At 38.4% G+C, this 18,387-nt stretch overlaps 1 long non-coding RNA gene across 7 annotated transcripts in view; it reads left to right on the top strand.

Annotated features, from left to right (window-relative positions):
• Window positions 1-18,387, top strand: part of LOC139829077 (uncharacterized) — a 215,115-nt gene that overhangs the window by 103,800 nt on the left and 92,928 nt on the right. For all 7 annotated transcript variants that reach the window (XR_011741297.1, XR_011741301.1, XR_011741302.1 and 4 more), the window contains exons 3-4: window positions 553-825; window positions 6,672-6,782. This is a non-coding gene — a long non-coding RNA (uncharacterized lncRNA). The remainder of the gene's footprint in view (window positions 1-552; window positions 826-6,671; window positions 6,783-18,387) is intronic.

The raw sequence follows: 18,387 nt of genomic DNA, 5'->3' as shown, positions 1-18,387 counted from the left end.
CTTTCTACCTCCTTTCTGCTCCCACCGTCTCTGACCCAGCGGTGCATTTAAGTACAGGGGCTTGTGCAGTGACCTAATGCTTGGCTCAATTTGTACAGGACATTACGAATAACACAGTGTCTCTAGTTCTATTCAAATGCTTCCAAAGTGACTATATATTGAAATGACTATTTTTAGAAAGACGGCTGAGAAGAAAAAAACAACAAAACCCCTCACCTGTTAGTGTACACTCTTAGACCATACCTGCACCAGATGCTGAATTTATACTTCACTTAGTAGCATTTTTATAGTCCTTTTACGTATTTGGGCTTGCAACTCGAGTATGTGTTACAATAAATTACAGAAGTACATAATGTAATGATTGATAGAAAAAGAAAGCTTCCATCAGATAGAGCACCTAAGTACTACTGATTGTGTGTTTACTATTTGGTATTTGGAGATCATAAAAACTGGTTGTGGGCAGTGGATAATGTTTATAATTTTGTACTACAGCAGATGCTAATTGCCTGCGCCTTTATTTCTTGAGGTCTAAACTGTGATCCTCTGTTTCAGGAAACCCTACAAGGATGTTCTAATTCAGAGAAGACTGCGAGGTAGGACAGCGCTTGGAAAGTACCCCACGAGCAGAGCCGCTTCATGAAACTTGGATCTGTACTGCTGTCCCAGGAAGGTCTGGAGCTTCTGAATTTGAAGAAACAGTAAAATGGCAGAAGCCCATACTAGGAGAAAAGCTGTTCCGAATAGCATGATAAACCCTGTCAGGAAAAAGAAGACAAAGTCCTGCCTGATCTAAAGCTGTGGAAAACCTTGAACTCAAAAGGAAAGGTAGGCTCAAACCATGGAAGAGAAAGTGGCTCAAAATTTTTTATTATAATAAAAAGAAGTAGTGATTTGCAGGTAAATATTACCATAATTTAAAAATCCCTTTCTAAATTCTTCACTTTCCTTCTGCATTTTCACAGTGAGGCCCTCCCAAAGTGCTGGGTAATATACCTGCATGCAGTGGTCTCAGCACATTGAGTGTCATGTCAGATGAGGTACATGAGTCTCTGTGCAATGACCAAGGCTTAATTTAGGAATCATTGATCTTAGAAGTATGTGATATCTGATGCTCGATTCCACTCGCTACCAACTGGAAAAGCAGAAGACTGGCTGAGTTTGTGATACCAATTATTATTAAATTGCATGGTGGGCCTAAGTCTAATTTTACTCTGATTTTACAGAACCATTGACTTTAATGGACATGTTCCAAATTTTTCACTGGCATAACTGCAAGTAGGCCCAATAACTGTCATGTAAAACAAAATGCAGGTTACATGGTAGTTAAGTGTGGGCCCAATAAATTAATCTTTCCGATGATGTGTTAAATGGCAACCTTGGATGCTTGCAGTCAATTAAAATTTCCTGGCACGTTTTCATAGGACAAGGGACTTTTGTTACTAATCTTGTCCAAAAGAAATTCTAGCTAGTATAATTGTATTTTACTCAGCTAACATTGCCTTTGTGCATATAACTAGGTAGTTATTTTTCACTCCATCTTTTAGAAAACCCAAACAATTGTGTGGTGATTTGGGTGCAGGTGAGAGCTGTGTTATTGCCCAGAAGCGTCATGCGGTAGAGTTTCTCTTACACGGTACCGTTGAAGGCTGGGGAAGAAAAGAAAAAAACATCAAAACTGCTGTTTTAGAAAGGGTGAAACCATGACAGTCAACCTCAACAGCTACAGATGGGCTTAAGTATGATACTCTTCCTGTTAATAGCTTAAGTATTATTTTTATATTATTTGAAGTCCATACAACTTCACCCTTTCTACCTTTCCCAGTGCTGTGTGTAGGCAGGGAGCTGTGGCATTTTTGTTGTAGAGTGTCTGATGAGTTTTTGAGAATATATTGGGAAAATGCTTCAGCAAACTCCAAATGCATCCAACGGGCAGAAGTCTTCACTGCACTCTAATAAACAAATAAACAGAAACTGATTTTGCTGGTAGTAAAGTCTGGTGGTAGTTCTAAAACACTGAGAACAAACTAAAGAAAGTGCATGTAAAACGTGTTTATGTTAAATATATCAGAGTGCTGTGACCAAGCTAGAAAATGGCATGCAAACAGAAATAGTGGTTTCAGCTTACCAGTTACAGGTTTCCTAACCTGAAATTTTATATTTTTTGGATTTCAGTTCCACAATACTACATACTTGGCTTCTCCAGTTCAAGCCCATAACAAATTATTTGCACGCTGTGCTGAGATTTACTAAAAAAAAAAAAAAAAAAGAGAAAAGAAAAAGACAAAAACTTTAGAAACAGCTGCTGTTGGCTCTGCAGTCTGGCTGCAATGGATTCCCAACCTCAGCCAACACACACAGTCCTCCTCCACTTGTAGAACTTCTGGTTTGTCTTGGCCCATACAGCCCTTTGTCCTCTGGCAAAATTTCTCTGGAAACCTCACACAAGTAATATTTGATCTTAACCAACTCATCTCAAGGAAGAAGACCCATCTTTTAGCCTCTTTTCCTCCTCTGAAGTGAGGAAAAGAGAGAGGGAGAAATTTTATGTGAGGAATCAACTGTGTACAGGACCCCCAAGAAATCTCAGACAGCTGTGACCCTGGGCTTTCCATATGTTCTTCAGTGAGGTATTTGCCACCAGCTGTATTAAGTGTAACGTGGTTTTATTTTATTTTCCATCTCTATTTTCCATGCAAACTACCCAGCATTCTTACCCTCTCCAGAGCAAGAGGACTTGAAAACCTCCTCTTCATTATGTTCAATGCATTGTCTTATAGGAGTAGGAGGCAGCACATATGTATGTAGCGAAAAAAAGGAGGGAGCTATGGCACTTGCTTTTTGCTGACTACCACTCTTGCTCATCAAACTGTGCTTAGGTGTGATCAAATATTCTTTCACCTTTATGGAAATTTGAATCAAGTTCTCTAATTTCTGGCTCCAGAATGGAAGACAGGAAGGATTCATGCAGTAACACAGATGTCTCTGACATCAAGATGAACAAGGAGACTTGCCCTTCTGGCTCTTAAATATACACACTCTACAATCATCTGCTCAATTTGTACCCAGTTTCTGCCCGGAGTCCTCACTGTGTGAAGCAGAACACAGCAGTTTTGCTGATGGCTTCTCTCTTGGCCTTCTGTCTTTTCATCCTGCACCGTTTTCAGACAGATTTGAACTGGCTGCGTGACTTCGGGTTACAGTCTTCTACCTGGATTTAGCTGGTCCATAAGTATCTACTTTCATTTGCTCTCCACAGCATCCTTGTTTTCTCATTATTCTGACTTTTGCTGCTGAGATTCTGAATATACCGCATTAATTACCCTGATTCTGAATATGCCAGATTAATTACCCTACGCCTGAATCAGAGGCATCTGCATATCTAGTCCACCTCTTTTTTTTCTGATATCAAGATGGCTGAGCTATGAAAAAGCAACGATGAAGAAGAGAAGAGGGGTAGATTTGGCAGAGCCGTGAGAATTATTAATAGGAACATGAGAAAGGGAAGAATTTGTGATGAAAGGGATTGTGGCAATTTAACAGTTTACCTACACAGAAGCAACATACAAAATGGTTTGAATCTCTTCAATAACAAAATCAGGATGTTGTAATGGGTTGTGTTTTCTAAAATGTGAGATAACAGCACAATGCAGGAACACTAAATAAATACACAATGAGTTCTAATTGCCAGCTCTGTTCTGAATTCATCTTTGTTTAGATTTTGGAGAGTCTGACTCAGAAACAAACTCATCCTATTAGTAACTCATTCTATTTTTAATGACTCAAACTGAGTTACTTCAAGAAGTTGTTTTAAAAATCACTTTGATTTCAGATATCTTTGGTTAGATGTCCCAGAGCTGTGTGGGAAATGCAGATGTTCTAACTTACCCAGTGTTTTGAAAAGACAACCTGAAATTTAAGAGATGTTTAGATAGTGCAGCAGTGGTGACCAAAGGAGTGTCTGGAGCCAGCTGATCAGAAGTGCTGTCTTAGTTCAGGGTCTGGGCTTAAAATGAAAGATTGTCAGTTCTCAATTTTGGGCCAGGAAAAAAAAAAAAAGCCATTTGCTTTTTGTTCATCTACCATGGGAAAATGGTAAAAATAAATAAATCTATCTGTATCCAGTATTATTCAGATAAAGTTCATTTTTCTTTAGATATCTTGGGGAAAGGTGAATTGTTCCTACAGTTGTTCCTACTTTGGTCACTGAGGTTGTTTTTGTGTTAAAATATTTTTAGAACCAAATTAATTCAGCAGCTCAGATTCATTTAGACTCATTTAGATTCATTTTACACTCCTGCCGTGTGAGATGGGACCTTATTGTGGAGTAAATGGCAGGGAAAACCTGGTGAACCGTCAGAACTCTCCTTAAACAACCTGATTAAGTGCCTCTGCTTTCTCAGATTTAACTGGGTATAATGTCAGGAATTGTAGGACAGAAATGTGGGAGAGAAACATATGATTTTGGGCTTGGGTGATCCAGTCTGTGGACATCTAGCAGTAGTTTCTTCCTTTCACGAAGAAGTTATTTGCTCTTCTTGTATCGTTGCTTATTCATTTGGATTATTAACAGGCTTTTAAAAACTATTAAAACCTGGCCTCTCATCTTCAAAACTGCCTCTAGGCATCTTTGATTTGTATGTTTAGCATTTACTCCCTAAGGTCTTATCGACCTTGGCAGTGCTACAAATCATATTTTCACATGCATGAATTGCCCTTGACTAATTTCTCTAGTACAGTTTGAACATAAATAACCTTCCTTTGGAAGTTGCATTTTTTACTTTTCATTTGTTTACTTTTAAAAAACGTGATATGAATGTATCTATAGTTATATGGAATACTGCAAAGTAAATCTGTATCATTGTAAGCAGTAACATCAGACAATAGCTCAGCAAAGTAATACAAGAACATAACAGAACTTCATTAGCAGTACCCAAGTATCAAGAAACTATTACATCTTATGCTGTGTCACCTAATGGCCTCCAGACTGGAAGCCTGGAATCTGGGCAGTGTCAGAGAGAGGGGACGGAGCAGTTCCCACATTTGCCATAGGCACACGGTGTGACCTGCCAAGCCGTGCAGCTTGGCATCAACGGTGAAGATGACGAGGGCTGGAAAGCAAGATTGCCGAGTCCAAATTCAGGCTCTACAGCTGAGCCCCTATAGCCTGGGGTGTTAATTGAAAGTGTTGTATTAGAGAATGTGTTAACTGCTGAATGGCTGAACGTTGTTAGAAAACTGATGTGATTTTGGTACGTTCTGACACGTTAAAAATCCTAGTAGAAAGAAGATAACCTGGTCAAGGTAAACCTCACATAACTGTGAATAAACAGAGGATGGTAAGGTGAATCCAATGGCATGTAACTATTAGCGAGTAATTCAGTTTTTTGAATCCATCTCTATTAACAGCTTGTTAGAAATGTGCTGAATAATTTGCCTGGAGTCTCTGGTACAATGTTTGCAATCATCTGTTTGCAGACACAGTGAATGCTTCCTTAGCCATGCAACTGGAAAACACGTGCACAAATGTACTACAAGATAGTATGTCATAGTTCATGTAGTATTAGCGGGGGCACAACTCTGTGATGTGTTTTCTACACATAATCCTTGGCCAGGAATAGGATTTTTCCTTCTCACCTGGAGACATATATTTTCAGTTCCTTTTACAATGTTCTCACCAGACTTTTTCCTGACCTTTGGCTAAAATTTTATTGACAGCAGTATGACTTTCACTGTCTAATTCTTGAATTGTGTCTGAGATGGAAACAATACCTTCCATTCCTGACACCGTTTTCAGGAAATCTGGCAGCAGTCCCAGAACTGCCTTGCCAGCTACAAAAGGGCTCTGACCAGGGCCTGGCCGGGGATGGACCTTTTCCTCCTGTCTCCGGAGGTTCTCGGAGTCCTGCTCTGCACTCAGGAGTACATGGGCCTCGCTGACATGACCATCTGCAACACAAAGTCATACAAAGAGATACAGAAGCAACACTTAATGACCCGAGTATTTCAAGCAGAAGAAGTTCATTTGAACTGGGAGCCCTTAAAGAGTTTCCCACTGTTTAATTTTTGTAAGGAGAATCCTCTTTTCCGTCTTTTCATGTTCAAGAGTTTTTTCCAAAATGTTGCTACCTTTTTCCAAAATGATTTCCTGTGGATTTTCTGCCAAATTCCTATCAGTCGCTAACTACCATTTCAGCTGATATTATCTTTCAGCTCTTTTACTTGGTAAAAAGTCTTGTCTGTGACAGTCCGGTATAAAGAGTAATCTAACAGTGAGAGCCTGGAGGCAAAAGCCTCCTCTTGTTAATATGCTTGTTACAGAAATACAACTTTCTATGAAGACTGAAGCCCTAGTTTATGGGATTGGAATCTGGCTGGGCTTCAGCCTAAGAACAACTGTTCTGCTGTGATTTTCACTGTTAGTGCTGTGTACTAAGTACTCAAAGGTTATGTGCTCCTTAAAGGGAGCTTTAATGCTTTAGCTACTGTATTATAAACTATCCAGTGTTTGTGATTTAAGTTGAAGACTGCTGAAAACTCTTGAGAGCTTCTGGTATCAGCTGTCTGAAGTACTGGCAGTATGGTGTATGTTCTGTTCCTTTTAGGAAAAGAATAGGGTGGATAATTGGCAGTGGATAATTTTCTAATTATGTGGCATGCTTCCCATTTCACAGCCTCACTGGCAGTTTCAGAGAAACAAGAGGTTAAATGTGCAACTAACCTTCCATCCACACAATGACACCTTAGAGGGTCTAAAAGTTCCAGTCAAATCCACAAACATTCAGGTAAGGATCTTTTACAGCTTTTCATTATAAAACACTGATAGAATTAATTTTTAGCTCAAGCAAGCAGCTTTGATCACTGTGCTTTATGGAACAAAATGTTTTTAACACTTCAAGTTGTAATGATCAAGTCAGGGTGAGAGCAGAGATGACTGCATCTCTATCTGCAAGCAATTGCAGTCGTTGCAGGGAAACAAAACCTGAGGGAGGAGGAACACTAAATATTTTCAGAGACATAAAGAATTAGATCACTTTAAATAGGTTGCCTCATCAGTGTTGTGATTCAAGTTGATGTTCTGTACTCTTTTCTTCCATCCTGTTGTTATGCCAGGCTAATAATTTATCACACTATTGTCAAGTCAGACAAGGTGGATTTTGTTGTTGTTGTTATTTGGATTCGCAGGATAACTTTTTTAGACAGACTTCATTGTATGTTCAGTGTTAGAGCTAATCTCACGTTGTTGACATTGTAATTGCCCGTGTCTATTCCAAAGAATTCCAACAAAAATTACTCTATATCTTCAACTGCTATATATATCAGTCTCTATAGATTTGTCCTCGTTAAGAAACTGCAAAAACCTGAAAGGATTTGCAAAATGAAGCTATATAAAATCTTCACTATATTCTTTCACTTCTGTGTTGTCACAATGATCCATTACTATTCATTTGTTCTGTATCACTTAGCACTGACCTAGACTTATATTTGGTCAGAATGCAGTAAGTGAAGATCATTCCTAATTGCAGTGCTACCTTAGGATAGAGAGTTGAAACTGATTTTTATTTAAAAGATTTACTTCTGTGGTGCTATACCTAGATCCTACCATAGAGTCACAAATACTTTCTGTAGTTATGTACGAGTGATCTGAGAATAGCTATGGGCTCACTGAGTCTCGTGGGAGTAATACCATGATTACTGAATTGTATATTTGGAATTATTTGGGCTGGTCCAGAAATGATGTTCTGCCCAAAATAGCTTTGATTGTATAGAACACTTGTACGGTGAGTTCTATAGTTGTATACTTGGAACGACACCGTTATGTGTTTCTGTGCTCTCCATCTAAGCCTTCTTAAGACACATCGCCCTAGATGAGATAAGCACACAGAGGATTGTCAAATTATTTTACAGGTGGAAAATTAAGTTATTTGCCTAGAGCTACATAGGAAGTCATAAGACTCAAGAGGCTTCCTATCTCCTGTTCCATGTTTTAAATTACAGGACCATCTCTCCTCCCTAAGTTTTTGAGCCTCAAAACCAATGTACTTGATTGCTCGGTGAAGTAGATTTCACAGATATGCAATAAAGGGCACATTAACAATCTTTATACCTCTACACCTAATTACTCAGGCTCTGGAATATGCATTGCAGAAGTTTTCTTTACCTGTGAATTCATCAGTCTCACTGCTCAGCTTTAATTACTTTACTTTTTCTTGTTTGAAATAATTGAATAACAAAACCTTCAAATTCTTTGCATGTGGTGTCTATAAATTTATATCTAACAAACCTTGAACATAATGTTTCCAAGCCACCTAGAGAAGAGCAGCTCAGACATGCCTGTGCAAACACTATTCTATTGTAGTGTTTATCACAGTAAAATCGTGGGGTTTTTCATTGAGCTGTGTGTTCTGAGCAAGATGCACAAATGCATAAGAGACGAGAGCCCGGGGCTTTATTTGATCGCAAGCTTCACACAATCTGACTGGGTCAATGAGTTTTTCCAGACAATTTAGACCATTTTCTCTCTGCAGACGAAATCCTTGGATTTCTCCTTAGTGTTTATCAAGGTAAGCTTCACTAAGTATTTCAGAAGTCTCCCTAATTTGTTGGTGGTTTTTTTTTAGTTGTACCCACCTTCTTCTGGTACAAAATAAAAAGATATTGATACTAATTTAGGACTGATTTACTCTTCTACAGGTCTATCTTAACACGTTAGATCAGCATGGTCACTACCATTGTCTCTTGTGTTAAACCAAAGTAGGATTAGCCGTCCAGAAGTACATCTGGACCATCCAGGGAATCTCCATGTCACCTCTGCTATAGTAACTCCGCGCAGAGTGTGGGGATGTGGGCTATGCAGAGGGATGGTTGCCGGCACTATCTGCAACCCGCACAGCAAATGTTTTTGCAGCTGGTGGAGACGAGATGCTGCCATTAATGCCCAGCAACACGACATGGCACTGCTGGAATGGATATCACTCCTTAAACCATCACAGTTCTTGACTAATCCACCTTTATGCTGCTGAAGTGTGGTTTGAATTTAGAACTTTCTAATATTACACTTTTCCCTGTTTCTCTGGTTCAGTACTATTTTTTTCAAGTACGTAAATCTGGCCAGAATTTTCGTTGAGGGACTTGGCATTTTGGTACGGAACTGTTAAATGTAATGAGGTTTAAAGCCCAGTTTGGAAGGCCTGACTTGAACAGTGCATCAATTATTTGTGCATCTGAAGTGAACCAGTACTATGTGTAGAGGTTTTGTGGGGCGTGGGGCTACGTTATACTGTATTTTCTCTTCTTATCAGAATAGTAATTTTTTAGGTCTGACATTTAGGTTGCAAAGTTTCTGAGCCTGAACACAACTAAGGTTTTGTTGTGACGTTACTGGATTTAGTTAGCAACATCACAATGCACCTGAAAAGAAAATAGCTCAACACAGGGCTTTGTTAGTTGTTAGTGGAGAAATAGTCTTAGAGTCACTGGCTGTACGGTTCATACCAGAAAAATGGAAGTTGTTATTCTTTATGGTATCCATGAAAACTGATAGCGGTTTCCTAGAGGTTAAACTTCTTCTGTTCTTAATTTTCGCAGTATTATTTTGTATAGAAAATTATGGCAATCACTTAAAGCATAGTAGAGATCACTGAAAATACTAAACAAAATATTTTTATTTCATACTTTCAAGTACAGTTACAAGGCAAGTGTTTAAGGCTCTAATGTTCAGTCATTTAGTATGTCCATATGCTGGCAGTGATGTGTTTAATGAGAGATGGCAACATTCTGACAACTGGAATGTTCATGATGAAGGGAACAGGGTAAGGTTTGCACTGGTGACTCTAATACTGTCATTTTTTGCATCTTGAAGAATTTAATTTGGAAGTATTATGGTATTCGGACAGGATGAGAATTTGGTATGCCGTGTGTCTTCTCTTAATACATTTGCTGTTTGTACAAAGCAGGGTGGAAAAAAGCAACAAATAATCCTAAAACATTTAGAACTTGTATCACTTGTGTTTAGTTTTACATCCCATTTAGCGCAAAGACAAGGCAAATCAGCCTGTAACTGAAATAAGCAAAAAGAAACAGGGGATTTCAGTGCACGCCACACAGAACCTTAAACAGGTTTCCATGTTTCAACCCAACAATTAGAGCACATCCAGCTCAGTGGGTCTTACAGTATCCAAGGTATTATCTAAGCTGTCTAGGAGTTACTGTTTGTGAAATGAATTCACATATGAACAGACACATTGGCAAATGCGTGCTGAGAAATGCCACCATTAGTCTGTTGAAGGTTTTAAAGGACCAATGAAGAGTTTCAAATATTTAGGTAAGAAAGGACTTCAAGGTGCAATAGCTAAGATGGCCATTTCAGTGTTCACTGAGAATAATAAAAACATCTCAGTACCAGTGTTTGAGAAATATGGGTCAAATGCACATGCCAAATATTGGAGTAGGTCAGAGATTTGTGGTCAAGTGGTGGTGTATTTCATGGGCAGCACTGAATTTATTTCCTTGGTGCTAGATACAGGTGTATGTCTCATGCACAAAACTGCCTGCATAAATTAAGGCAAAAATTGTCTTTAATTTGAAATAAGTACCAGTCAGAAATGTAACCACTATTTAACAGGAAATTCCCAGTTCGAACAAATGCTGAAGTTCTGATTTTGCAGATGAATAAGCATTCACTCTATTTCAATCCTGTATCATTTCATTTGGAGCCCTAATGGCCCAGCGCTGCTGCTCAGTAGCTCACACTCTGCGGTCTCAGGTCACAGAACCAGAAAAGGGTTCGTGATTAGTGAGTCACTTCTTGGGATAATTATGTTTGGCAGGATTCAGCCCATCCATTGCTGCTACGGGAGGGGGAAAAAAGGAATAGTGTTCTTTCAACATTATAAAAAGATTTTTGCTGAAGGAGGAAAATGCAGTTTTAAAAAATAGTGTTCAACTGCAATGGCTGAAGCACCGTGATGAAAATACTGGGATTTTTCTGGCTTCATTCACCTCAGGATTTCTAGCTTCCATGTCAACGAGGGCAGAGGACCGAGTGACTCTGTTCTTACTGTGCAGACAAAACAGCTCACCAGACGTGTTCTGTCTTGAGGGAAACAATATGACTTCAAAATTCCAGGATGCTTCATTGTACATTTGAATAAAGCCAACAGAATATTTTCATTTAGTAGATATTTTATATTTCTTATGCTTCTCCAGCTGTTTCATTATCAATTTATGCAATTTTGGTATTATCTCTTGCAGGCTTGCCCTGTCCTTCCATGACGTTCAGTGGCATTCATTTCTGTAAAACTGTCTTGCTAAGTTATGCCAAGGCAAATACTAGCAGAACTGTATCCATGCTAGGAAATGGCACCAGAGTAACTATAAACTGAGACAGTTAAATCAGCACTGTGTGTAGACTTAAGTGCTCTGCTGGATTTTAGTCAAAACACCTTAAAAGTAGTGTTAAATTTTGGGTTTGTGCCAGCCATGGGCCAAACTCAGCCACCTGTATTCATATTTTATGCTTAGCCATGAGTATGTTCAAAACTTAAGACCGGGGAAAGTCCCACTGAAATCATTTGGAACTTAAGGATATGCATCTGCTTAACCTCTTTTCTGACTCAGGAGGGACTTCAGCATATACTTAGAGAGACTTCTATGCTAAAGTTTTATGCTAAATAAGTACCTTCATTTCTTCAAATGGCAATGTAGAAATTCTTATTTTCAATGTAATAGGAAAATTCTTAGAATCAGTCAGCCAAAGATAATTGCTGTTTGGAGAGCTCTGAATACACACAGTAAGAAGTGTACATTTTATCCAAGGAAAAACATACCTCTTTGAATCAGTGCAACCGACAAGGCAATATTATTTTTATTAGCACATATGCTGTAATGCTGAAAGTTGTTATACGTTTGACTCAACTCAATAATCACACAAGGTAACTGGTATTCAAGCAGCAGTGTATTGCATTGCAAAGATTAATTAACCTAAAGGTTACTTTACACCATTCTTCGGGGCAAAAAGTATTATTCACTCTAAGGTTACAGCCCCTTTAACTTGCCAGAGTACTTCAAAATAGTTTTGAAAAGTCTCTTTTGAATAGCAGGGAAATAAATTATTCCACACGACATCTTAGGTAGAGCAAAAATAAGCCAGTAGATCTACTTCAAAAGTTATAAACTACACAGTTGACTCTTGTTGGGCTACAGACACTCCAGTAATTAATGCATTTCAGATCAATTCCACTATGGAAGAATTTCACGTGTGCACGGCTCAAGTGAGCTTTGCAAAAAGATTACCAGTCCTCTTCGGATTCTGAGAGACTTGCATCCAGTGCCAGGCCATCAGAAGCATCCCGTCTTCATCTCATCTTTTACTGTTTGAACAATTCTGCTTGAGATGTTAATTAAGCCTGTAGAATCTGATTCGCTGCATTTTATTAAATATTTTTTTACTTTTTCCATATGATGCATTTATATCTTTTCTGTGCAAAAACAGTATCCAAGACTCTTCAGAATATACAGCTCTTGGGTTAAATTTTAGATGCTTGCACTTAGTCTCACTTGTGTACATTCCGAGCACGGGTTGTTTGCCCTGCCAGCCTCCCTGTCAGATCATGAGACCTCACGGTCCAAGCTCTCGGGAAGGCTTTTGGGAGGAATATTTGTGTAGTACCAAAGGAATTCACATTGCCGTATGTTTAATCTCTGTAGTCTGGAAGCCTCAAAACTTGCTTTTGAGGTGTGTCAGGATTTGATTCATGCTGCAGAACGTGCTTACACAGACCTCTGAGTTTTTTCCCTTTCTATACAAAAGGTAAACCACTTTTCAATCCCTTTTTCCTTTTCCAAAGCTCTGTTGCCTCCCTCCTGGACAGGGAACGAGATAACATATTTAAGCAGTGAACAACACGACATTTTAACATTAATCCTTAATGTTATTTTATTGAAATGTGTAAACATGTATATTTTTCACTGTCTCGTACACCATTATAATTTCTTTTACTCTGTTAAATTCACATGTAATTTAGGATGGAAGAATACCTTTTAGAATTACACCTGCAGCGTGTAGTATTAGTATGACTTTTCCATGGCATGACAGTGATGTTTCAACAATCTATACATATTGATTTAGGCTGATAATAAACAATTTGATTAGGCTCTATCTATAGGCTGTCATTTCAATCACTGTCACTGGTCCAATAGAGTGGAAGGCAGCTAGCAGACACATATGGCAAGATTTCTCAAAATAAGAAACTCTGGCCTGATTAGAGCCCTAGGTTCAGTGAATTGGACAAGACAGCTCAGCTGCCAGGTTATTAACTCCCTCAGAAAATACTCTGCCTTTTCCCCAGGGCCAGCCTGAATATTCTGATCTGGATCGATAAGCAATCTCCGGTGTGTACAAAATGCCAGCTAGAATCATTTGTCTCCACGCAGCCTCCTTACAAAGGGTAAAACACCTGCAGTACACGGCCTCCCTCCCTCCCCCCGCCTTCCCTGCTTAACTAATGACCCACAAAGAACTAACCGAATCTATTCCATCAGCAGGAAGGCTCTCTCAGGTTTGTTTTAATGATCACAAAGGCTACCTTTCAATCTTAGAAAAATTATATCAGTCATGGTTTCCCTGTGGCATGTTTATGTACGGGATGCGAGCGGCGATGTAATGACAAGTGTACAGATGTCATCGTAAGAGGGCCCTCGGCAAGAAGATATCTCAGAATGTCAGAATTTTAATAACCAGCGCGCTGCTGGTAGGGTTCTCTTTGGTGGTTGTCTTTTATATTTGTAATGTGCGCTGTGATCTGTTGCTTGGGCCAGAGATTTTTTCAAGTGTGTTTAGCAGCAAAGGATACTTTAACGTTGATTAGAACAGAATTATTTTTCAGACTGGCGACGTTTGCCCAATCTGGTACCTATCAGCACTTTTGTTTGTTGCGGTGGTGGATTGTAGCCGTGTAACTTGTATTTTCTTTAGACGCAAAACTTGGAATTTTCATCCAAGTGATTTCAGAACCACCCCAAGCTCTTATTTATTCGAGACAGAAAACCACTTTGTAAGATGCCTTACCTTTCCTTCTTTGGGTTAGGAAGTGTGCCAGATTTGAGAGGAAAGTCCTCGTTTTAATACCTTAGCACTGCCCCGTTTTTCTAATGCCAGGCGAAATCAAAATTATGTAAGGGAATGAAAACAACATTAATAAGAACAATCCTTACAAACAGGAGACATGTTTAACACTTGAAAGAAAATATGACTGTGACAGCATGATGATAAAGATTCTCTCTGTCTTTTCCTCTGGACTGTGCAAAAATTAAGAATCACGGGTATTGATACTTGTCTCAGAGAATGGTCAGCTGTAAAGTTAACACGAAGCAAAGAATTCCCACATCTTGATGTGTCCAGCTTCAGTATTTGGGTTCTAGTTAGTCCAGAACCCTTCTTCTTTTTTAATATTTAAGAAAGCATACGTCCTTTCAAAATTCTGCTTAATGGACATATTTGATGAAATTCAATTCTATCTTCTTATGTAACTCTTCAGAGTTTGTTGCCTGGCTGTACTAATTATGTCATATGCTTTAATTTAAATACAGTAAAAAAGGAAGTCTATCTACTAATAAGCAGCCTTGACTCAAATTAAAATCAAATAACTGCAAACTTGCAGAAAAGCCCCAAGCCTTCAAGTTTCTCTCCTTCACTGGTCATGCATTAACACCTGGAGGCAAAAGGCAGAACCTCCTATTGCCCAGGGAGTCTATAGCATCTTATGTCCCATGTTTGCAAGAAATGAATGCTGAATCTCCCTAGCTATCTACATCGAATATTCACAGAGTAAATTCTTATACTAAATACCTGTTTCTGAGTATGGATTATAATTCTTTCAAGAACAGAGGCCAATTTTAACTATTTTTTCCAGGCTATTGAACTAGCTCCTCATCCAGCTGTAAATGGTGGCGCGATTCTGACCTCAATTGATGTAAATGTTTACCTCTGTACCTATAGAAAAGCTACTTTGAGTTAGTGTAAACTGGAGGTCCATGCCTAGTTAAAAAAGGAAATGTTTTTTGTGTCACATTTTCTCGTGACAAATTAGTAAGACACATTGTACTTTTGTAGTGCCATCACTTGGAAAACAAAAGGTTTGCATTTACTCACTGTCTGTCTTTGCTGCATGAGGTCTCTTCGCCCTGATCGTGTCAAGAAATTAGAGTCCTGCCTTCCAGAGAGTGTCTTCCATATTTGCTATCCAAAACTTGAGGAAATAAATGATGCTTTAAGAAAAGAATGATGTAAGGAGCAACTTTAATGAATTGATTTCTCAATGTAGAAAACACATTTCCTATCAAGACACGTATTAGAATGTTTATCTCAGGGAAAATGCACATGGTTTATATGAAAAGCTGATGTTATGTTAATTCCCATTATTATATACAGATAACATTGAGGAAGATGGAACAAAGTGCCTTTAAACCAAAGCTGATGACATTTTTTTCTTATTTACTACAGTTTTATTGTAGTGAAATATGTTCATTTTAGCAGCGGAAAACCGCCCTAAATAGACAGCGTAAGAGCAATAAGATGTCACATTGCAGAGCACAATTTTAAAATGATGTGCTCTAGAAGTAAGGCTTTTAGACATTTTGGTTTGTGTATTAAAACTTCCCACAAATTTGATTGAGAATGAGCCTTTGATGGATATTTGCTGCAGTTTTGCTGCATTAGACTCGATTTATCCACCACCTCTCATTGTTGCTATTGATTGATTTTTAAATTAGATGAAGGCAATCAGTAAATACCACCCAATCAAGTCCTAAAAACATACTGGAGATTAGACAATTTAGGGTAATCAATGAAAATATTCTGTGATTTGCTACCACTCAATTTTGACCATAAATTACGACCATAACTTGCAAGTTAGTAAGCCATAAAACAAGTGGATGTGACAAGAAAAACTATAAGAAATGAATTAAGGAGATGAAGAGGAACCACTAGTGTTGTCTTTTAATGAGACAAAATTACTCTTTATACATATCTTGCATTTCTAGTTGAGTCTTACCAAGAGTAATGGAGTACAAGAGCACAAACACTTCTCTCACATTCTTTTTTTGTAATATAAAAGCTGTTCTTTTGTGTAACAAATCAGTTTGAACAATAACTAATCTACCTAAATGTATTGCAGCAAATAAATTAATGTAATTTTAGGTTTAGAACCTGCTGCTCGCTAAACCCCCTCACCTACATCACAGGCACTTGCAAACACTAATTGTAAAGTCACACTTCTATATGGTGTTATATCCTACAAAGTTTAAAATGTAGCAATAATTGAATGTTATTTTAGACCAATACTTTGAAGAAACTGTGCTTAGACAGTTTTTCTGTGATATATTTCACTCATTGTCAGTAGTCTCATAGCAGTCTCACCAGCAACTAATAATTCACATGCCTTAAAAAAGTCTGATTTAAAGTATATTTACTAGTTGTAAAGAGGTGGCCAGGTTCTTTCTATTTAGGAACTTCAGCATCTATTTGGAATGTCTGGGCATTATCCATGCAGTATTTCTATGCTGGAAAGCTGCTTAGAGATATATAACCAACCACCGACAGCTATAGGCTTTATTGGAATAAATTGGTGAAATAAAGCAAATATTTATCATCAATCTTCTCCCTTCAAAAAGATGTACAGATGTGATACTGCTGAGTAGCATGCAAAAGCTGTCTTGGTTAATGACTTTCTGATCCTCTTTAGTCTAAGGAGGAGCATTTAGAAAAGGTGTACAGAATAATTTTGGGGAGCGTTGGTTGGAGAAAAGGGTATTAACAAGATGCCTTTGCAAGAGGAAAATTCATGTGCCTTTTTCCACACTACCCAGAAATTTGAGAGCCCTGCAGACTGCACAGTACACCTGGAATGGTGATGAGAATTAAACACAGGACAGCGCTGGAGGAGGAAAGAATGCCTGTGTTGCACTCGCACGCACTAAAATACCGTGATGTAGAAAGTGCCTTTGCAGAGCTTGATGACAGAACATTTCCCTCGCTAGCACAGAAATGCAAAATACACAGGTGGAATAAATGCTGAAAATACACAGATTTATATTTACCACAATTGAATTAATTCCCAGTAAAGACAGATTTCACATTGCAGCGGAGAAGGCAAAATCCAGAGTGGGAAGAAAGCGTTGGTGCTGTTGCAAACAACAGATTAGTCAGCAAATCCTGACTGTGTCAGCGGGTGGACTCTGTGTGAAAGCACCCACAATTAGAACACTGCGAGGAGCTCACGCAGAAATTCAAAGCATTTGCTGTAGTAGACAAATGTCTGGCACTGGCATAAAAGAAAAATAAAAGGTAGTTGTTCTTAGCTGGTTGTTTTTTAAAGTCATTTCCTTCAGCCTAATGTTGTGGAATCAGGACTCACTTTTCCATGCAAGTGTATGCAACGAAGTACATCCATGGAAGTGCTGGGCCCCTTGTGAAAACACGTTTCTCTCTGTCAAGGACACATGAATTCTGAATTTAGCATTAGAAAACCATCCAGGTCCAGTCTCTCAGATTTTCTGTGTTGTCCAGTCCGTCTAAGACAGTCCAGCTTGGAGAGAAACTATGTGGATCCCTAATAGAATAGAAAAACACCCCCAGCTTGCTAAATCCTTTTTTTTTAAAGATCATTGAGATTGACTTTTCATTAACTACTGCATTTTATCAATCTCTACAGGCTTATAAGATGTTAAGAAAGAAGTAAATTCAGCGCTAACAACAGCTTTTCTTCCTTGCAGGTAAATTTGGTACTAGGGGAAACTTGTGTGTCTCACATCATTGACATAATTTCTAAAAAGGATGTAAAATGAGACTGAAAGAGACGTAGTTCTCTAAAATAATATTCTTCCTTCTGTAGGTACCTTTATTTCTGAAATTTGAGATTTTAACTTTAATTTGAAAATGCATGTGAAGATTTCTGTCTTCTTTCTGAAAGATTCTGGATGTGATGGAATCTTTGGTGGAAATTTGCCAGCTAAGCTGTGAGGACAGGAATGAAAAAGCTCAGAATTTGGATGGACTCCGGAGCATTTACATTCTCACATTTAAATATTTGCCTGAATTACATCTGAGCTATAACTTTTCACTTGTAATTTTTTACATTCTCCCTAACTAATGATACTTGAGACAAAGCAGTGGTTACATCAATATATCAAGTCATCATGTCCAAACTTATGTTTCTATGAGTTAAAAACCGTACAAAACAAACCTAAATAACCTCTAGCAAGGAGGACAGGAAAGGGAGAGAAAAAAGAAACCCCCTGACTTAAAACAAAGACAGGGACCTACTGTGTCGTTCCTGATGGACTGGTGCAATACAATGAAGCTGCTTTATTCAATAGAACTTTTAGAATAAT

Source organism: Patagioenas fasciata, chromosome 13 (assembly GCF_037038585.1).
Source record: "Patagioenas fasciata isolate bPatFas1 chromosome 13, bPatFas1.hap1, whole genome shotgun sequence".
Lineage (NCBI taxonomy): Eukaryota > Metazoa > Chordata > Aves > Columbiformes > Columbidae > Patagioenas > Patagioenas fasciata.
Note: the sequence above shows the minus strand (reverse complement) of the source record. Positions and strands in the feature narration are given on the sequence as shown.